At 46.0% G+C, this 22,805-nt stretch overlaps 1 protein-coding gene across 2 annotated transcripts in view; it reads left to right on the top strand.

Moving 5' to 3' along the window:
- Positions 1–691: 691 nt before the first annotated feature.
- The window catches only part of LOC147678051 (histidine N-acetyltransferase-like), a 128,906-nt gene continuing 106,792 nt past the window's right edge, over positions 692–22,805 (top strand). Inside the window, exon 1 of one of the 2 annotated variants that reach the window (XR_015302477.1) lies at positions 692–1,114. The gene's annotated coding sequence lies outside the window, so the exon portion shown is untranslated. The remainder of the gene's footprint in view (positions 1,115–22,805) is intronic. The other variant, XM_086945945.1, reaches the window with a different exon arrangement.

The following is a 22,805-nucleotide window of genomic DNA, read 5'->3' as shown; positions in this document are numbered from 1 at the left end:
GCCAACATGGCACCTGGGGTTGCAAATGCTGTGCCATCACTGGCCACATGCCCAGTACTTACACGTTAGTGGTGGCTATAAAGTTTAGAGGTGATGGTTGTCTCCCTGTAGCTTTCGATGCCCGGTGTTGTGTTGGCACTGGTTCCCTGGGAGGATGCTGTGCCCTGCGCTGAGGTGGCGACGGAGACTTCAGAGTTTCTGATGCTCAGAACTAAGTGGCACTGAGTGTCGCCGTTTCTGGTGCGCATTTGGGCCTATGTTTACGGTGCCCGAAGCAGTGCTGGCATTGGTGGTCTCAGCTCCTGATGCTCTATAAAGTGATGTACTTGGTTGGCACAGTTAACCTGGTGTTTTATGTCTGGAGCTGGACTGGCACAGATAACCCCAGAGGCAGCAATGCCTGGCGCTGAGTTGTCACTGACGGCTTCAGTTTCCACTGCTCCATACTGAGCTGGTATGGTGGCAGGCGTTTCCGGTGTGTTGGCACTGGTGTCAATGTCTTTGAAGATCGCATTGCCAATGACCTGCCTTGGAAACCCACTCGCATGATTGGTCCGTGTCCGGTGACAGGTGCACCCTGGGTGAGACACCATCTCAGCATCCTCAGGAACCAGATCTCCCTCCCCGGGGTGCCCACATCGGGTTGCACGTGAGCTTTGGGCGATATCCTGGCGTCAGATGAGGGGCATGTGAGGGGCACTAACTAGACAATGGAAAAAACGGACAGGGTCGGCGAATGCGCCATCTCTGTGCCCATCTTGGCGCTGGCAGTGACAAGTGAGCCAAGGGCTTGCAGGATTCGCCAGAACAGAGTGGTGCCAGCCGCACAGAGAGCTTGGTACTGCTTCGCATCTCGCCGGATCCGGGGGTGGGCGGAGCCTCCGGCTGCTGGGGATATATGGAAGCAACTGGGGGCGGTGAGGGCAGAGACAGCAGGGAGAAGAGAGAGAGAGGAGGCAGCAGGAACGAGAGGGGTGATTCAGACCTAGAGATAGGGACACAGGCAGACAGGGGACGCTAAAAATAGGAGGCGAGCCAGCAAGTGCGGACAGTGCACTCCCACAGCCGGCCCGGCAGCATCCGCGGACCTGCCCTCGTACCTGCAGCGTTCAAGGTAAGATGCTCTTGGCGGGGAGAGAGCGCCCCATTCCCTCGGCACCTTGGTATGCCATGATGCGCACATACCCTCCGCCCCCCTTCCCCCAGGCTCTGGTGACAGCAGACCTTCGCCGCGTGAGGGCTGACTGACGAGGTCCTATATTCTGGAATTAATTGCATTAATTGTATGGGGTGGCATGGGGGAGGGATGCGCACGGCTGTTGAAGATGGCAGATTCGGTTCTTATATTGGAAATTAAGATATGAGAATATAAATAAATTGAGGGCGAGGGAAATCGGATGATGTGATCTGGGTACCTGGGGGTTATCACTGTCACCATGGAGCCGTAAAGGGAACCTCTTGATTTGCAGAGGGCCGAGGGGGCGGGGGTGAGGGGGCTGTGAATGGAACTCTCCGGGGCCGAGGGGGGAGGGGTATCCAGAAGGGGATTCCTCGCAGCGGTGATCTTTGAACACACCCCCAAGCTATATTCATCCTTTTTCGGATCAGAGGTAGAGGTCGAGCTCTGATTGGTCCTCGTGGAGAATGAATTAAATAAAATATATCTCACGTCCCCCCCACAGCCCACACCGGGTCTCTTGTTCCTTCCAGGACCGGTGGGCGGAGGGCGGTTGCGCAGTGACCCCCTGCGCTGCCATTCTGTGACAGGTGTCACGATTGTTAACGCCGGTGTTAAGGATAAGGTTGTGGCGGTGTCGGCCATTTTCCGACGGCCAGGGATGCTCGGAACGCCGCGAGGAGGAGGGGGCTGTCAAGTAAAGGGGGAGGGACCAGCTGTCTAGTCGGAGAAAGAGGTTTCTCTATAAGGAGGGCAGTGCTGCACTTGAGGGAGGGCTCGCTGGCCCGTCAGGGAGGGGGGGAGGGGGCTGTCTGTAAAAAAAAAAGGGGGGGGTCGCTGTCCACAGGCAAAGGCGCTCGCTAGAAGGAGCGAGGTCTGCTCCAGGAGGGGGGCAGATGGTTCACTAATGGCATCTGAAGTCCGAACGACAGCTGCAGCCCGGTCGCCGGCTTCCTTTCCTAGGAGCAAGGGGTCACGGCCGTGCCAGGTCCGCGGAGTCCTCGCTCTCTGCCCTCCCGTCTCTGTCTGCCTGCCTATTTGCCTGTCCCTGTCGGCTCACCTCTGTTCGGCTGGCCATTTTCTACCTACCTGTTTGTATCTCTATGCCTATCTGCGTGTGTTTTTCATCCTTTCAGGGGAGCGCGCAGCCCCTGTGGCGCAGAGGGGGGCTGATGGATGTCTGTGAGATATTGTGGGGAGGGGGAAGGGGGAGTATTGGTCCCTTCATCATATTCAGCAGGGTAGGAGGGACATCACTTTCCGTTACGCCACTGTGGCGTCTCCTGCCTCTGCATTCCTTCAGCCTCACTGGCACTGTCTGTCCGCCCGGGCTCGTGCCTTTCCTCCTCTCACCAACATTCCTGTCTGTGTGCCTCTGTCTTGCACCTGTTTGCCACAAATGACTTCCTACCTGCCTGTCTGCTTGAATGGTTGTCTCTGTTCTTGAGCCTTACTGGCCGCCTGGTTGCATGGTTGCTTCTGTTTTCTTACCTGTCATCCAGTTTGTCTCTGCCAGTGTTCCTGTCTTAGATGTCCCACCTGACTCCATCTGAAGGTCTCTGACTTCTTGTACATACCCCTTTACCAGTTTAAAGGCCTACGTGACAGTCTCTGCCTAACTCTGTCTGCCTGTCTCTTCCTGTTTCTTTACGACCTTTTTAGCTCTACTTGTCATTTTCTCTACCTGTTTGTTTCTGTTTCTACCTATCTCGGTTTGCTTCCGGGGGACTTCCTCTAATTGTCCTGGCTTGGCTGTTACTTCATGTGTGATCCTGTCTACCTTATTCTGTTTGCCTGCTTGTCAATCTCTCGGTTTGCCTTTAAGGGAGGACCTCTATCTGTCACTGCATTCCTGTTTCTGCCTGTGTCTAACTGCCCATGTCAATCCGTCTATGCTCTTTCTGCCCTATCAGCAGGGCCACTGGAATTATGAGAATGTGCAGCGATTTTAGTATAATTATGGATTTGCCACATTTGCCACATAATCCATCATATGCCCCATAATCTGCAGTTTAAAAAATAAAATTCTAGCTCAAACTGTTCAAAAGTTAGTTAAAACGCAATGACACGTGCTGCTGCGCAGTGGAAGAACGTTTGAAGGATTTACTTGCCATCTTTCTGTAGCTTAATGCTATATTTGGGTGTTAAACTGGTACTAATTAAGTACAGTTTATGTTCAGACAGTGTTAACAAGTTTGCAAATGACCAAATAATGAAGTAATACTGTCACCAAATGTGCGGCATAATTTGCCTTTTCTTGCGCATAATTTACTCAACCCTGCCACATAATTTTACCCTCCTCTGCTGCCTCGGTTCTGGTGATATTGGCCTCTCTAAACCTCTCATACTTTCTTTTTCCAAGAAGTGTGAGACTCAATACTTTCGAAGCATAAACTCATTGAAATCTATGGAGATGAACACATTTTCGAGCTTGTAATAATTACTCATGACAGATCCTCCCAGTGAAGTCAATTGGAGGCTTTTTAGTTCCTTGCAGGATGAAGAGGAGACCAAGAAGTGTGACCCACGTCAAAACAGCGTGAGTCGAGAGGTAGGCCCCCACCCTGCCAAAGCCTCTCGCCCTGAAGCCTATGCATTTTGTGGCATTTCATGAAGGAGTGCGTGGCCCGAATTATATATTCCTTGCACAGTCTACCACAGCCTACGAGGCCTCTAAACTCCAGAAGGCCGGTCAGACAAGAAACCTAAGGAGCACCAACACCTTACTCCTTATCCCCCCCGCAAACTCATAAACAGAAAACCGCATCTCGCTCCTTCGCAGGAAATGCTCCAAAAATCTGGAACTCCATTCCAATCCATCTCAGGACCTATCCCTCCTTCCTAATTTTCAAAGACTTCTTCCTTAATCGATCCCTCACGATTGGATAACTAAAGCCTAAATAATCGAAACATGCTTATAGCAGCACACAGACCCTTTGACACTAAGACCTAACCTCATTAATCTCACCTAGAGCCACAGTACCTTCTTCGACGACATCGCCGTGTAACTTCACAAGACACTGGACACCCTACGATGACAACCTATCTTTCGAAGGACAATGGGCTCTCCCCAGAAGATACTCTGCTATACGTCTGACACACTGTACATATCATTGTGTAAATGTTGTCCTACGTGTGATAATGCTGTAAAGCGCTCTGATACCCTCGGGTCTAGCTAGCGCTATAGAAAAGTTTTAAATAAATAAATAAAGAGATGCACTCAAGGGCACACTGACTGTGTGCCACTACTATGTGGTGCATAGTAGGTGTACCTCCCTACAGCTTATTTGCCTCTGCACCTGCCTCTTTAACCCTTTGCATGCTGATGACGGAACCGCTCCGTCATCAGCTGCGGTGGCGCTGTGCTGATGATAGAGCGGTTTCGTCATGGCCCGCCCGACGCTCCTGCACGGCGCGAATTCTGCGCCTGTGCTGAGCGTTCTATTGAGCGGGCGGGGCCATGACGGAACCGCTCCGTCATAAGCACAGCGCAACCGACGCTGGTGACGGAACGGTTCCATCACCAGCATGCGCCTGCCGCATTTCCGCCCGCCCCCTTAGCACTGCGGCGGAATAGCCGCCGCAGTGAAGGGGTTAAAAAGGTATTGATGCAAAAACAAAATGCACCCTCATTTGCACGGGGTCACGCCCCCAAGCTAATGGATGAAGGCTCCTCGTGATTATGTTGGCACACGATGTGTGTCAGAGCTCTCCACATTATATAAAGGCTGCACAAGCATCTGTGGCTCCTTCTGTAGTACCAAAGTACCGGGTGGCATAAGAAGTGGGTGCACAGGGGCACTGAATCCCCGGAGACCTCTCAGTAAAGGGCTGCTCTTGTTCAGGGGGTTCGGACTGAGGAGGAGGTCAACATCGAGAAGTTCTAAGTGTATGAGAGAGGCGGGGTGGGCAAGGTAAAGGCGGATAGAAGGAAGTGTGAGGTGTCTTTCACCGGAGAGACAGAGGTAGGAATAGAAGTGGAGACAGGGGGCATGAGATGCAACAGAAATGATATAGAGACGGAAACAGGCAGGAAGAAGAAATGAAGACACAAGGACAGGAAAAGGGTGTTACAGAGGAGACAGATACAGGGAGAGAGACAGGGACAGACAGAGTGGAGGACTTGAGGGGCGACGATTGGTATCAGAAGGCAAAAATAGTGAAAAGGGGATAGGCAGAGAGAAGAGAGAAGGAAGGGTGATGAGAGAAGAGTTTCACATGGGAGAGAAATTCAGAGCGGGAGCAAGCGGAGAGAAGAGAGGAGCACGTGAGTCGAGGAGCAGGGTCTCACAGGGGAGACAGATATCGAGGGGAGACAGGCAGATGAAGAGAGGGTGAAGCTAGGAACAGGCACTGGCGTAACGAAAATTGAGTGGGCCTCCCTGCAAGGTACATGGAGGGGCCACCTCCAGGCTCAATCAGAAGCTCTCTGGCCAGAGTGCTGTGCTGAGGGCCCCCCTGGAGCTTGGCTCCCCACACGGCGGGGGCTGCGGGGACCTGTGTTACGCCCCTGGGGACAGGGTATTACAGAGTAGAGAGGAACAGACAAGGGGACAGTCAAAGAGAAGAGAAGGACAGGGGAGAGACGTATAGACAGGGAGACAGGCAAAGAAAAAGGGAGGTGAGGCTAGGCAATGGATAACATGACAGAGAGGTACAGACAGGTAAAGAGAAGAGAAGGGGGTGAGGCAAGGGACAGGGTATCACAGGGGAGAGAGGTACAGAGAGGAGTACAGACACACAGAAGAGAGGGGGGTTGAGGCCAGGGACAGGGTATCACAGAAGAGAGAGGTACAGACAGGGTGAAAGGCAAAAAGAAGTGGAGGTGAGGCTAGGGACAGGGTATCAAAGGGAAGACAGGTACAGAAAGGGGGACAGGCAGAGAGAAGGGAAGGGGGGTGACGCTAGGGACAGGGTATCGTAGGGGTGAGAGCTGCAGACAAGGGGAAAGGCAAAGAGAAGAGAAGATGAGGCTAGGGACACGGTATCAGAGGGGAGAGAGGTACAGACAGGGGGACAGGCAAAGAGAGGAGAAGGGGAGGTGAGGCTAGGGAAAGAATAACACATGGGAGAGAGGTACAGACAGGGGGACAGGCAAAGAGAAGTGATGGGGAGGTGAGGCGAGGGACAGGGTATCGCAGGGGAAAGAGGTACAGACAGGGGGGCAGGCAAAGAGAAGAGATAGGGGTGAGGCTAGGGACAGGGTATTACAGGGGAGAGCGAGTTACAAACGGGGAAAGTCAAAGGGGTGGTGAGGCTAGGTAAAAGGTAACACAGGGGAGAGAGTTACAGACAGGGGGTCAGGCAAAGAGAAGATAAGGGGGCCTAGGCTAGGGACAGGGTATCACAGGGGAGAGAGGTACTGGCAGGGGGACAGGCAAAGAGAAGAGAAGGCGTGAGGCTAGGGACAGGGTATCACATGGGAGAGAGGTACAGACAGGGTGACAGGCAAAGAGAAGGGGAGGTGAGGCTACGCAAAGGATAACACAGAGAAGAGAGGTACAGACAGGGGGACAGGCAAAGAGAAGAGAAGGGGGTGAAGCTAGGGACGGGGTATCATGAGGAGAGAGGTACAGACAGGTGACAGGCAAAGAGAAGGGGAGGTGAGGCTAGGGACAGGGTATCACAGGGAAGAGAGATACAGACGGGGGACAGGCAAAGTGTAGAGAAGGGGGGTGAGGCCAGGAACAGGGTATCACAGGTGAGTGATGTACAGACAGGGTGACAGGCAAAGAGAAGAGAAGGGGAGGTGAGGCTAAGGACAGGGTATCATAGGGGAGACCTACAACTAGGGAGACAGGCAGAGAGAAAACAAGAGGATGTGGGAGCAGGGACAGGGTGTCACAGAGGAGACAGATACTGAGGGAGACAGGGAGAGATAAGAACAGAGAAAGTGAGGCTAGGGACATATTATCACTTGGTAGGCATGTAAAGGAATGGAGCAGTCAAAAGAGAGGATGTTGGGGTGAGGCATGGGTCACAGGGGTGACACATGCAGAGAGTGAGATAAGTAGGGAGAAAAGTGAAGGAGGTGAGGCGAGAGTCAGTGTGTCACAGGGGAGAAAGATCCATAGTGGAAGAAAGGTACAAAGAGAGAGAGGTACGTGAGGTGAGGGTACGGGGTATCACAGAGGAGACAGGCAGAGAGCAAAGTGAAGGAGGGGATGCAAGAGGAAGGGTATCACAGGGGAGACAGATCCATCGTGGGAGACGGGCAGAGAGAGGAGATCGTGAGGTGAGGGGACGGGGTATCACAGGGGAGATAGGAAGAGAGAAAAGTGAAGGGCATGAGGTGTCACAGGGCAGAGAAATTGGGACAGGGAGATGGGCAGAGAGAGGAGGTCATGAGGTGAGGGAACAGGGTATCACACGGGAGTCATATCCATAGTGGGAGATGGGCAGAGAGAGGAGTGTATGAGATCAGAGGACAGGGTATCACAAGGGCAGACAGGCAGAGAGGAAAGTGAAGATCTTGAGGCAAGACGCAGGGTGTCACAGGGCAGAGAAATTAAGACAGGGAGACAGGCATAGAGATGAGAGAAGAGCTGTACTGAGGAGCAGGGTGTGACAGGGGGAGAAATACAGAGGGGAAAACGTAAGGCAAGAGGCAGAGTATCACAGGAGAGACAGCCACAGAGAGGGACATAGGCAGAAATAAGTGAGGCGGTGAGGATAGAGGCAGAATGTCATGGGGAGAAAGGGACAGGCAGTGAGGCAGGCAGAGAGAAGAGAAGAGGGAGTGGGGCAGTGCCTGGGTGTCACAAGGCAGAGATGCAGAGAGGGAGACAATCAAATAGAAGGATGGAGGACATGAGGCGAGGTTGAGAGGAGGCAGAAAGGGACACAGGCAGAGAGAAGAGAGGAAGATGTGAGGCAGTGGACAGACTATCACAGAGGTTAGAAATACAGTGAGGGGGACAGTTACAGAGATGAGACAAGAGTGTGAGGGGGAGCACTGTGTCAGAGCGGAGAAGCAGAGACAAGTATACAAGAGAGAGAAGGATGTGATGGGAGGGACATAATGAAATGCCAAGACAAGGGCTTGGGTGAGGTATCAAGGGAAACAGAAGGGTAAAGGCACAGAGGTCATAGAGAAATAGAGGAAGAGAGAAGAAATTCAAAAGAGAGAGAAGGAGCACACTGGGTGGAGACAGAGGTGGGACCAAGAGGATACAGGGAATGAGAAAGGAGGGGAGATGCATGCAAACAGAGACACAAGGGAGCAAACTTGGTATGGATAGATACAAGGAAAGAGAGTGCAGGAGAATGAGACAGAAAAGGGAGAGAATGAGAGAGGGGTTAGCATGAATGCAAGAGCACCAAAGCACATACATTAAGTAAAGGAAGAAGCTAGAAAAAGGGAGGTGAGAGTGAAAGAGAAAGATGGAAAGAGTGATTGAGGCTAAGATACAAGAATGCAAGGGCGGTAGGTGGAGGAGTTGATGCTTTGTGGAAAAACTGAGAAGGAGATTTAAAAATTGAAGGTCAAGAAAATGATGAGAAAACTTGAGAAGGGAACCAAAGAAGACACAACCAGGGAAGGAAAACAAAGACAGGGAAAGAAAGTTTCAGTTAAACAGGACAATGTTCCAGCGCCCCCTTACCCTAAAACATCCCCCTCCTCTTCCACCTCCCCGGTCTTTACCCTGACTTCATCTTCCTGACATTGCATTTCTGTTTGGCCCCATTTCTTTCATCATTAATATGCGTCACCAAATGTCTCTTGTATTTTTTTTCTAAATGCTTTGTACTTTTCGCCTGTGTTTGCATGCACGCTATTCATTTCATTGCTTAGATGTCTGGCAATCCAGTCATAGCATCTCTCTCCTTTTATTGATCCTGTATCATTTTTCTCTTTTTCTTTTGCGGATTTCATTCTCTTTCTACATCCCTCAAAAATAGGTTAAAACATGATAATCGTATACTAGATTGATAGATAGATTTGTAAATGCACAGATTGAACTATGGGCCAGATGTACAAACATTTGCTTTTGCGACTTGCAAATTGCGAATAATAGCGAGTCGCAATTTGCAAGTCGCAAAAGCAAATGTACAACTGTGTCAGAGACACGGCTAGATATTCCCAATGGGGTCACAAAATGCAAGGCTAATGAATATTAATGGGCCACTCACAATTTCCGACTCCATTGGGAATGGCTGGCCCTCCCTGGCGTGGTGACCTGGCTGGGCTCAGCAGACCTCCATGTCTGGGACTGCTTTTAAATAAAGCAGTTTTTTTTAAATGCAGCCCATTTTCCTTAAAGGTAAACGGGATGCATTTAAAAAAATAAAAATTAAACGTTTTCGTAAAATTTTTTAAGGGTAGGCAGTGGTCCCTGGCACCACCGACTGCCCTTATACCATGCATTCCCAAAGGGGAAGGGGTCCCCTGGAGACCCCTTCTCGTTTGCAAATGCTTTACCACCTACTTGAAATAGGTGATAAATTGCGACTGTTTTGCAACCGCAATATGGTCCTACAGTAGTCATGCATAGGGCTCAGACTCGCTATTAGGAAGGGACGCCCTTGAAACGTCCCTTCCTAATGGCGAGTCACAAATCCTAATTAGCGAGTCGCAAATTAATTACCACTTGCTAATTAGAGTTTGTACATGGCCATTAGTTATTTTTGTATGCGCAAACGAGTTGCCAACCCGTTTGCGCATGCAAAAATCCGTCGTACATCTGGCCCCACGTTATTTATTACCAGTGTTAAGTGAGAAGGGGCAAGACTCAAGAGAGACAAAGATTCAAATGATCCCTGATGCCTCTTCCCTCATCAACAAAGGGAAAACATATTTTAGTCTGTACATTTGCTTACAGGGTTTATGGCATGGACGTTTTTCATACCTATTTGTTTTAACAAATGTATTTAACCAAAACAGGAGGCACAAGGTTGCATTTGAGCATCAAGGCAAAATCACACTCAAGATATATTGTGACTATCAGGGGACTTGTTTCATGTGTAAAAAAATGTTACAAGCAATCTGTGCGGTGGTAAAAAGTGCTTTTCTGATGACATTTTTGCGATACGATGTTAATAAATTGAATGAATTTGACATGTGCACTGTTGTAATAAATTTGTGAATTTGCATTTATTGGTGTACTTATTAATATATTTGCTCTAAATAATCAATGACAGGGCATAATCATATATATAGGAAGGAGCCGCGTTCCATAGAAGTAAGAAAATATATAATTTATTGGTTACACCAAAAATAAACCTTGATGCGTTTCGATCTGTCGCAGCCTTGGTCTCAGAGCGCTGGCTCGTTCTTTCTGCCATGGATATGGCAAGAAGCGTAATCTTTTAGTCTTATAATGGATATTGGAGAATGCGTTAATTCACCGATGCCCGGCACTCACAACAAATTGAAAGGAGTACCACGGTCAAGTCGCAAAGTGAATTTCCATCTGGAAAAATTTATATGTGTGTGTGTGTACATATATATATATTACTCTGCCCCCAGATCTAAGTGGCTCAAACCAGTCTGTAGCCAACTAGGCACACGTTCGTCAGCCGAGGCCCTGAGACTGTTAAAAACTAATCTGGATCCGATCATTGTGGTGGGGGTAGCCAAGTTCCTAGGCTGGGCCTGGATTATTAGAAGTAGGTTTATTAATCTAAATTAGCTGAGACTGTTTTATCTTATATTACTGTGGTAACCAGTATCTGTATCTTTTTTAAACTTTTGTATTCTTCTGCAAGAAGTTATTCGATGCCAATGATTTAATACTGATTTTATTTATGTTACTGTGTTTTTTGTATTTATGTCTTTTATGATGAATTAATCGAATAAAGACTTCTTGAACTATATATACTTTATTTCTCAGAGTGTGATTATAGGCACTGACCCCACCGGGAACAATGTCGCCCAATCCTAGAGCGACACAAGTAAGACGCAAACCATTTGTAACTGTTCGCTATGTCTCACAAATTACGCAAGATTTGACTGGGCAACTATCCTTACAAATACCAGGCACAATACCAAACCTTATTATTAGCACATTTCTCTGCCGTATTAGGGTCATTGTGACTAATAAATAAGAAGATTAAGTTAATAGTTTTAAGAGTTACAGCCTTGAAACATAGCCATAATGACCGAGGATTAAGTGGTGAAAAGTTCGTAGTGTTTGGGTATAATTTAAAACTCAGTACACACGCTTTCCCGATCATGTTCCATACAAGAATCACTTGTATGACAACAAATAACAAGCACTCATGTTCTTTATTGAAATTTTGAATGTACAGACTGATAATTGGGATATTATTTGCATGCAAGGAGAAATTATCATATGGCATACCACCACCTATGTTATAGATAACATGATACAGATATCCTATAGCATATACTGCATCAGCATCCATTATGTGGTTGAGATGACTGATTGTTGGCCTTTTATTTTAGAGGTGCAACCAGTTAGGTGTAAACCGTAAGTTATTGTTTCACCCAAGAGAATAAAAAAGGGAGAGAATTGCTCCACCACTTAGCACACGTAAGTGTGTGTGCGTTCACAGCAGTCCAAGGGCTAATAATTTTGATTTTTTTCAGCTATGGCCCTGAAGAAAGCCTCTTACCAACGATTTTCGTTTGGCTGAAACATGCAGGACAATTTTTGGGCCAATTTTTAGGATCCAGAAGACCAATTATGTCTCCCAGATATCCGCAGTTCTTCTTTAATTCTGCCACAGGACCTCATTATGAAAATACTCCTGGCTAGGAGGGGGATCCAGTAGACACTTTTAACTCACCACCTACACAATCTGTCACTAAAAAACACAGCTCCGCTGTAATTAGGCGTTGAAGCATACCTAGGATGCTCTTGGCACTCTAGGTGGGAATCTTGTGATGAAGCATGTCACCTACTAGGTTGGTGGGTGAGGGTTCTTTTTAAAAACCCAGAGGGTTTGTCCACACAAATATTTTTGAATGCAGTCAACCTTTCTTGAGCCCATTCTTTTTGTTATATAGTATACACACACACACACACACATATATATTTGAGTTTGAAGAAAACCCATTGCAAAAGGAAATGGCCATTTATACTTTGTCCCTTTGAGATTTCCTGTAGCACCCTCCGCCTACTCAATGTATTCTCTGGTGGTCCGGAAGTAGCTGGATCAATTGATCGATCAATCAATCAATCAATTAGTAGATTTGTAGAGTGCTACTTGTCTCCCGTGAGGGTAACCAGGCACTGGATGACATTGCATTAATTTATGATGGTGTTCACTCAGTTTGCCAATTTCACTAGGAAGTTTCTTGTATATGCCTATGGCTGAGTCTGCTGAATGCCAACTCTATGGGTTCACATAAAAAGAATTTGGCCGTCTGGATTGATCTTCAAGATCATTACAATTATCTCAATATTTCTTCAGTTCTTCAGCAAAGTTGTGCAGCATGGAGCAAGTATTATCCATCACGGCTCCTATTGATGATGTGGCCTCATGTTTGGCATTAACTTTGCCTCAAATAGAAAAAATGTCCTTTATATATATCACTGATTCCTGTCTTCATTTCAAGTTTTGCATAATTGTACTGCTCAGTCGGAGTTTTGCACAGTTTGTCTTGCATCTCTGACAAACTCTGCAGAAGGTAATCTTTCATAAGAGGGGAGAATTTTCTGATTCCATTTCAATATCCTATTCCCGTTCTTGGAGAAGCCCTCACCTGGAGTGAGTATCTCTTTTAGCCCAACCTTTGGGCCAGCATGAGTGATTATCTTGCTGTTGGTTCTCTGTCTAGGATCTGGCCCTCTCTGCAGAGTCACCTTAAACCTTTTGCCTTCACTCCCATCTTTTGTTGAAGCAGTTTACATTGGCTTTTAGGAGTCTTTGCTCTTTACCACTGATAACAAGTACTAAAGTGCTTGTGCTCTCTCCCGAAAACATCATAAAATTGGCCGACCTGATTGGTACATTTCATTTACTTGTTAGTCCCTAGTACATGATACTACTTGCACCCAGAGCCTGTAAATTAAATGCTGCTATTGGTCCTGCAGCACTCATTGTGTCACCCACTAATGTAGCCTTTGAAACATGTCTCAGGCCTGTCACTGCAGACTGTAGTGCAGTTTTAAACTGTCATTTAGATCTAGTACAATGAACCTTTTGCCAGGCCTAAACCTTCCTTTTTAATTCATATAAGTCACCACTAAGGTAGGCCCTAAATGCTCACAGAGCAATGTGTTTAAGATTTACATGTCCTGGCAATAAAAGACTAAAGTCGTTTTACACTATTTTAAAGCCTGTCTCTCTAATTGGTTAACACTGTGTTACCTTATTACATTTAAAAAATGATAATGTTACTTTAAGAGCAGGGACAGATATTGTTTTTATACACAAGTGAATTGCAATTTAAAATCCTCTTTAATGGTACAGTCAGATTTTAGTCACAATTCTGAAAATGCCACTTTTAGAAAGTTTTCATTTTCTTGCCCTAACCATGTTTGGCTTCTGTTTGTGTCCTAGGTTAGATGACTGAATGGCTCAAATGGGACTTAGGTGGGAATAGGATGGACATCCTGCCTGTGGCTGGGGGTGGTGGGGCTGTGCCTTGCCCCACTTACACTTCAAAAGGTTTGCCTCCAGCACACACAAAGGATCCTGACACCAACCTTTTGTCACCCCAGACTTCTAGGATCCTTGACAGGGTAAGGGGAGAATTTTCCAGAATAAAATGTGGGGGTAGGGCAGGGTATTCCCCCACACACAAAGGCTGACACCAGGTATAAATATTTGACCGCCTAAGCCACTCTTCACTACACTCCGCGATCTGTGAGTATTATTAAAGAAGGACTGGCTTGTTCCTCACAGAACGTCCCTGCTGCTTAAGGCCTGCCTCGTTCCCCAGAGGACTGCCTTGTTGCTAGCAGAGAATCCCCTTGTTGCTTGAGACCTGCCTTGTCCCCCAGAAGATTACCCTGCTGCTTTAGACCTGCCTTGGTCTGTGAAAAGGAAGCCCGGAGCTGGTCCCTTCATTCCAGGCTAACCCAAGTGATTCCAAAGGTCAATTGACTGTCCATCTGTCCTGTGCTACAGGGACACTTCAACCTCCAGTGCCCTCTTGACAACTTCCAAGCTAACCTACTGCGACTGTACCTGCCTGAACCCTGCTGGGCGCCGATAAAATGAGTCCCTGATCCCCAAGAGGTGCCTCCGCCGGTCCTGGACCTATAGTTGGTACCAGAGTACACTCATTAGCAAGAAAAGGTACATTCTGAAAATGTGGGCTCTTAACGGCCGCGAGTGGGCCAGTTCCTGCCAAGTTCCTGCCACCCGCAATGACAGCCAATACAAAATGCATTTGAACCCATTGCTTTGTACTGCAGAGCCAGCCAGCAACGATCTGCAATGTTCAGCCAGCTCTTTGCACTACAGCTTTGCCAGCTCATGCCACCTGGCCTGCTCTTCGTGCTAAATCAATGACTATCCATGGAGCACTCCCTGCTCTTTGCAGCCTCCTCCATCGCGAACTGGACTCTTAACACTGGACTTTGAGGAGGTAACTTTTACAGCAGGTCTAACCTGGTACTTGTATTCAGCACATATTGGTTGGCCTGAACTTGTAACTTCCCCTGGTCTAACATGAAAAGATGACTGCGAGTGGCGCTTTGTGCGTTTAGGCGGTATACTTACCTAACACTTTGAAATTACATATCTCCAGTTCTCCAGATTTTTGTCGTTTTGGTCTTATTCAATTATTTATTTTCCTAAATTGGTTTGAGGTTTTTATTGTGTTATGTTTTTACTTTATTACTATTTGTGTGTTACTTAAATACTTAACATAATGTCTCTAAGATAAGCCTGACTGCTTTTGTGCCAAGCTACCAGAGGGTTAAGCATAGATTGATTTAATGACTTTTGTGATTCACCATGACTAGGATTGTGGTTGATGCTTGAGAAGGATTTTCACTGCCCTCAATCAAAAACCCAGCTTCTTACACTCTGCATCTGCTTTCTTCATGGGGCTTACCTTCACCTATGTTGTACATCTACTTCACTGATCTTCTTACCTACTATGCCAATAAATAGAGGGTTAGCCCACTGGGACCTTCAGGTACAAATCGGAACAGCTTGGTGACTCAACTCTCCTGTTATGGCCACTGAGTCAGGCAGGAACCAACTCCATCGTGCAGGCCCAAACATCTACCTACAGTCCGTCTGTGGATTGTCCCCAGTTCAACACATTATACTTGCCATTCCTGTAGGCAAGGAAATACTCTTTGGCCAGCTGAACTGCCTCAAATGTCCATCAGTAGTGCCATGGTGTAAAGTTAATGTATTCTTCTGCTGGATCTGTCGGGTCACTCACACAATCTGATGTTGTAGCTCCCCTTCCTCCGTGGTAGACACTTTTTTGAGGTGGCGTGCAGCCACACATGAGGTTCCAACTCCATTGTTCAGTGATCGTCATCCAGCCTTAAGATGGCACCTTCTCTGTCCTCGGCTAGCTTCTGTTCTTCAGTTGTCTACACATCAGCCGGCAGTCTCATCTGCTCATTAACCAGCAGGCTGGTGTCTTTCCATCAAGTTCCTGAAGCCGTGTAGTGCAATGGGCATTAAGGTTGTGACGCAATCGCTGGTTTCTGGAATCTGGCGCAGAGCTCTCACCTGGAGTGTCTCCATTGATCCAGTGCTGAACAACCTACTTCATGCAGGATTAAAAAAATGTTTTAGTCATGACTCAACAAATAACAGTCATGATTACATCATGTGAATACTGGTCGCTTTCCAATGAATAGAGTTTCACTGAAGCTTGCAAATCTGGCAAATGCATATATAGAACTGGGGCCAGATGAGAAACAACTCATATTTTAAAACTTAGTTCTATATGTAGCAATGCATTTTGACATTGACACAGAATGGGTAAAGCCCTTTAATACATTAGACTCTCTTTTAGAGAGGTGTCGGCAGCACCACCCTCTTCTCCAGCACTCTGTTGCAAAAGACCCTTTGGGTCAAAAAGGGTGGAAGTGGTGCAATGTTTGTATGTGTGATAAACAGAAAGGACATGTTGCTAAAGACCTATGGTATATTCTGTATGTGGATGCACAGCATGTACAAACCACTCTAGACCTTTGGTATCTACTATCCATGAATACACAGCACGAACAGCACTCCACCAGACCCCTGGTATATTCTGTCTGTGTTACTGGGTACAGAGCCAGGGCATATCACTTTACAACTGTGTATCTATTGGCTCTGTTGTGCACAGCGAGGACACATCTCTGCGTAACACATGTGTCTTGTGATAGTGGGGAGACAGCAATGACATATCACTTGAGACATCTATCTTCTTCCCATTGAGGATCAGAGCATGGATGCCTCTCCATATTGTACCTTCTCTGATTGGGGCCACAGTGAGGACACATCTCTTGACTGTGCTAGACATAGTGAGGACGCATTTGAATGGACCAAACATGATCAGTGAATTCAGACATGGTTGCCTTGCAAGAATTGTGAAGCCCATTCACCAAACCCCACAACCATTCATGGAGAAACTCTAGCATATAATGTTCTCCTGGCAATCTTCTGTGAGCTCATCTTCAGCTCAGCCTGGTCACTGCGATCACCAGGTCACTGAATTAACCCCACCACAGACACCTGCCACACCAAGATTAGGAGACTGACACACAGATTTGCATGACACCCTATCCGCCAAGCTGATGAACACCTCTCTTTCTGCATGAGCCAGAAGTCCCACGGAAACTCGAGTATGCCTCCTTCCTTTCTCTGCTGAAGAAGCTCAGCTCCACCCAGACAACCTGCGCAAGTTTGAGTCGTGACTCGGGCTACTAACCTCCAGCCTGGACATCCTACTCAATTATGAGGCCTGACATGGCTGCCACATTCAACTCAGTCAATGTGCCCAATTGTGGCACCTGACACTATTAGATGGTCTGCCCACCTCCAACTCATATATTCTTCCTAAGTGCATGTCCTGACTGTCGTCCTCCAACCCAGATATCCAGGCTAAGGATAGTGCCTGGTTTGATCTGTATCCACACCACTGTACCACATATCTTAATGCACAATGATGGAAACGTATCTGACATAAAAACTGACACACCAAGTTCAAAGTAGTCCCCTACCATCACATTCATTCTAGTAGAGAACACATTATCCCTCCATCTTCCTCTTTAGTTGGGATAGAGAAACATAGTCCATGAGTGTCTGCCAAAATATTGAAACAAAAATATTGTGGATCACAAATATCGGGGCTAGAATATCGTGATGTCAAGAATTTTATAGGACTTAACATTGAAGGTAAGAATATTGTTCTTTAGGTATTTCATATTTTATCGAAATAAAGTTGTATATAATATTGTTTTTTAAATATAGTTTTAGGTAATATTGTTTTGATTTAATTTGATACATTTTAGTTTCATAAGTTAATATTATTGCAATAGTATCAATATTATTTGTGTTTGATTTGTTTAGTATATTTAGCATTTTTTATGTAATAAAAGATTTTAAATGTAATTATATTTATTAATTGCATTAATTTTCATTGTTTTATTTATTTTGAAAGCAATATTAACAATTGATATTTTTTTATTTTTTTATTTATTTTATTGTCTTTTCACTCATCAGGATAGTAGGGTGGGAATTACTTTAAAGAATGTTTTCATTTGAAATTTACAATTTGTATTTATTTATTTTTTGTACTTTTTAATAAATACATTTATTATTTCAAACTTTTCAAAGTTTTCTTGTTTAGTATATATTTGAATGTTTTATTTCAAAATTTCGGAGAGGGGATTGTATATCTGACCACTCCAAAGTCCAACACTTTCCCTACCCTTGCTCAGATTTGTGTAGTAATAGTATACCAAACCCCTTTAAAGTTAAACACTTTCCCTACTGTTGCCGAGATTTATTTATTTATTTATAAAGTTTTATATAGTGCAAACAAGATCCCAAAGGATATCAGAGCGCTTTACAAAAAGGATGGAAGGAGGGTAACATACAATATCAACATGCATATTTTATATTGATTTAAAGTATGTTTCACAAGCGGCCAGAGTCTGCTGTTACGGTGTCCTGGTTGTCACCCAAACCCATGTGGCAGCCTATGCGTGCGTGCCTACGAAACACTTTTACCTCCTCGTTGACCCTTTCCCAAATCACTGCCACCCCTGTACCCCTCCCACCCCCCAGCATTGGTGGAGGCGCGCTGGGGAAGGGGGCAGAGGGTATTAGGAGCTCAGCATTCTCCCAACCCCCCCCCCCTAAAATGACTAGGTAATCTAGTTGGACCCTTGTCATCATGACCTTACCAAATATCCTAAAACAGGACAGAAAGTGGGTTTAAAAGAATTGTTAGAATTTATATTAACCATCTGCTACTGATTGCAAAAAAAAATGTAGAGGCACAACTAAGAAACATCTTGTAAAAGGTTCAAAATGCCCTTTCCACCTCCTGCTAGAAAGGAGGATCACCCACAGATCCTGATACATCCTTCTAGTTACACAACTATATTGGTTCCATCAAAAATAAAGAAAAATGTAAATAATTTTTTTTTCCACTGACTTTGGATCTAATTGTTTGTATAACCTCTATGTGTGTAAAGCGCTCTGATATCCGCAAGGATCTTGTTAGCGCTCTATAAAACTTTCAAAATAAATAAAATAAATAAATGTAGTTGCATAGCCTGTCTTCCATTGCTAACTTGGTCCATCTCAGCTAGAAAGGGCAGAGGGTACTAATATCAAATATGCGGTGGCATAAAAGATACAGGAAAAAGCAATCACTATTTACCGCTATAATTTGAAGTAAATGGAGTGCAAATGTAACCCTGTCCAACTTACTTCTTCAGTCAGCCCCCATGAGGCTAGCACACACTTGTCTTTATAGTCGTAACACATACCGTTCAATATAGCGTTTGCTAAATACAAAGGTTACGGGTTTTTTCCCCACTCAAGTAGCTTATCCTGGTTCGGGGTTTCACCGATTTATAGACATGAAAGATGCAAGAACCTACATGCAAGCTTTGGTGTGTCTGATGATAGGGTTCAGTCTGAGGGGGTGTTTGTTTGCAGTGAGCAGTGCTATCGGGTTTAGTCCACCTAAATGTTCCTTTCTACTCTCCGCCATTCTGGTTCGTAGTTTTGTGTGTTTGTGACCCAGAATAGGCCTTGTTTGGCTAGGCAGGCTGTTTGGAAGTGTTTGAAGTTCATTATGTTCAGCCCGCCCAGGTTTTTCGTTAGTCTCAGTTTCTGAAGGCTGATTCTCGGTCTCTTGTCCCTCCATAAGAATTTGTTTAATCATTTGTTGAGCTTCTTGTGGAAGTTTTCTGTCATGGCCAGGGGTAGCATGCTGAGTGTGTAGTTTACGACTGGCGTTACCATCATCTTTATGGTTTCGACCCTACCCCACCAGCTGATGTATTTGGGCGACCATATGTCTAGTCTCCCTTTTATCTTCTTCAATGTTGCTTCTTCGTTGTGCTCTAGGGTGGCACTTAGGTCTCTCCCAAACAGTAGTCCCAGATACTTGAGTGGTTTTGTTTGCCAGGCAAGACCTGATTGGCCCAGTACAGTTCTTGTCGTGTGTACATTCATTGGTTTGCACTCAGATTTATCTTTGTTGAGCTTGTACCCTGAGGCGGCTGCGTATTCTCCTATGGTGTCCATTAAGGCGGTGATTGATGTTGTGGGTTTTGTGGTGTTGATGAGGATGTCGTCTGCGTATGCTGCCAGTTTCACCGTTTTGCTTTTGATTGTGACGCCGGTTATGTCTTTGTTGTCCCTTATCATGGCTAGTAATGGTTCGAGTGCTAGCAGGAACAGTCCGGGTGATGGGGGGCAGCCTTGCCTTGTGCCCCTTTCTAACGTTAGGGCTTCTGATGTACCTCCATTCACCACGACTCTGGCTCTTGGTTTGTTGTACAGGGCCATAACCATTGTTCTGAATTTAGTGCCCAGGCCAAATTTCTCCATGCATGTGTCCAGGAAGGGCCAGGATACTCTATCAAAGGCTTTCTCAGCATCTAGTGCTATCATCACCGCCTGTTCTGCACTGTGTGTTGTTTGATTGATTAGGTGGCAGAGCAGTCGTGTGTTGTCTTGGGATAGCCTATTTTGATGTAGTCTACCTGCGAATTGTGGATGAGTAGTGGTAGGACCCTACCAAAGAGGCCCGGGTGAAGGTAGACAAACTTATGGAACAACGCATCGGGGGAACAAAATGGGACTCAATTTGGTACAACTCAAGGATACTTTACCAGGGCAAAGTACTGGACAACGAACTATGGATGAAGAGTGGAGTCACCACGCCAAACCAGCTAGAAACTAAAAACTCCCCACTCACCTTCCAGAATCTGCAACAGATCCACGGCCTCCCAGACACAGAACTATACACATTTCTAAAAATAAAGACGGCCACAACAAAGGCGAACCTAAGCAAGACACCACCAACGATCATAAATACATGGACACCCTCAACACCTCAGGCCATCTCACAGCAAAAATATACACACTACTATGCCCCCAAACATCCACGCTGAACAAGAAAGTGATGAACACATGGGAGGCACTAACAACGAGACACCTCAATGACGAGGAAAAAAGCAAACTGTGGAAGTCAGCGACCAGCAAAGAAGTCATGCCGCAACTGGCGCAAACGAAATACTGGCTCCTTCACAGAGCCTACTGGACCCCGGCGAGGCTCCACAAAACAGGCATAAGAGACACTGGAACATGCTGGAACTGTGAAAGAGAGAATGGAAGCCTGGAACACCACATTTTCGAATGCCAAAAAGTCAGGAACTTCTGGAAGAAAGTAAACAACTTTATCAACGACGTGACAGGCAAGGACATACCAATTACTTTCGTAGATCTAGCCACAGGGTTCATGACACACAGTCTAGGAAACAAAGAGGAAAGGGACCTAGTGGACATCCTACTGACAGCGGCAGTTAAAATCATATTAACAAACTGGAAAAACACTGCCAAAGCCACCTTCAAAAATTGGATAAACTGGGTCACCTTCCTCAGAGGCGCAGACAACATCACGGGCAATTTCTCTAAGGAGTACAACGCCAAAACTGACATGTGGGAGGCCCTTGACGCATATTTGGAACAAGCCTGAGAACGCCCCCCCCCCCCTTATCTCTGTCTTCCTCTTTCTCTTCCCGAGGGGGGGCACTGCTGCACATGGAATGTCAAGCCGAGAAGATATCTCTACATGCACAGCATACTCTGTACTGTTTGTATCTTCCGATATGTATATCTATATTTTAATTAAAAAAAAATTGAAATAAAAAAAAAGAACCTACATGCAAGCGTACTCTGTGACAAAATACTCAACAAAATAGAATCTGCTAGGCACAAATTCATCATGCAGTATTTACAGGCTCCAGCTGATCGCTGCAAGTCCGAAGTAATCTTTCACTTTATCTGTTCCCTTACACCCGCTTGATAATGATACAAGAAAAATGTTTGCTAGAAAAAAATAGAAGGTTCAATGGTAACCATTATATGCAATTTCATATCTTTGCCGAGCTTGAAGGACCGGGTCTTTAGAACCCAGCGGCGTCAGGGAGAACGCCTGAAACCTTCGAGTTCCCCTGTCTTGGCAAACAGAGACACGGGATACTTCTTGATGACGTCAAAGACCAAAGTTTATTGGCTCCAACCAGGAACAGAGATCTACGAAGCACACACGGGTGGTTCGTCAGAGACTGCACAAATTCAATAAGCGGAGCATGGTCTTTTATGCCAAAAATCAAGCCTCAGGCAACATTTCAAATTTACATTCGGTGCATACAAACTGACCAATGGCAATGTAACATTTCAAAAGTAGCGTATGACGATGATCCAAGACAATCCCATTTTCCGTTGTCCAGCCCACCAGAAATGACCACGCACATTCCCAAGTTTCCTGTTCGATTAGGCCGGACAAACCCATCATAAAGCCTTCAACCCAAATCAATGATTATGTTGTAAAGGAAAGGCAGAAACAGATTGGAAAGGAGATAGAAAGGTGGGAGCAGTGTACCATAAACTCGTCCTGCTCTTTGATCTTTATCAGACCAGCTGCTGAACAAGGAACTGGCTCAGCGAGGTCAGCCTCGGGCAAGGAGTCAGTTCGGCCAGGTCACCCAGAAGTCAGCTAAGGCATACGTGTCTCAAGGACTCGTTCGGCCACAGTCATCGGGCCTATGTTAGGGCAACCACACAAAATGGATGCCGTATACAAAATGGAACCCGGAGGTTCAAACTAAATCCTTGAATAGAGAGTGTTTTCCTATATATATTCATACGAAAACATTCAGACACGCTACACTCGCCATTTGCGGTCTGCTGACACCAAAATCGTCCATTTCCGATGATCTTTATTTAACGGGTTCGGAACCATCAAACCCAGTTCGTGAACCAAGGAACCACAAGCTCCTAATGGATCGGATCTGCCACCCGAGAATTTTATGTGGCAACGGTTTGAGTCAGATCTTTCTAACATTCCAAAGACTTTATTATTTGATGACTTTAGTGATAAGGCTGCAAATATACTGGATGTGTGTTCAGATACCACATGATTTCGAAATGTCCAACTAATCAAGGCACTTCAACTTCTTGATATGCTATACCAGCTTTCCTGTTTTGAGTTTCTATTTTTGGTAAA

Source organism: Lissotriton vulgaris, chromosome 12, assembly GCF_964263255.1.
Source record: "Lissotriton vulgaris chromosome 12, aLisVul1.2, whole genome shotgun sequence".
Lineage (NCBI taxonomy): Eukaryota > Metazoa > Chordata > Amphibia > Caudata > Salamandridae > Lissotriton > Lissotriton vulgaris.
This window is presented reverse-complemented; position numbering and strand designations above follow the sequence as displayed.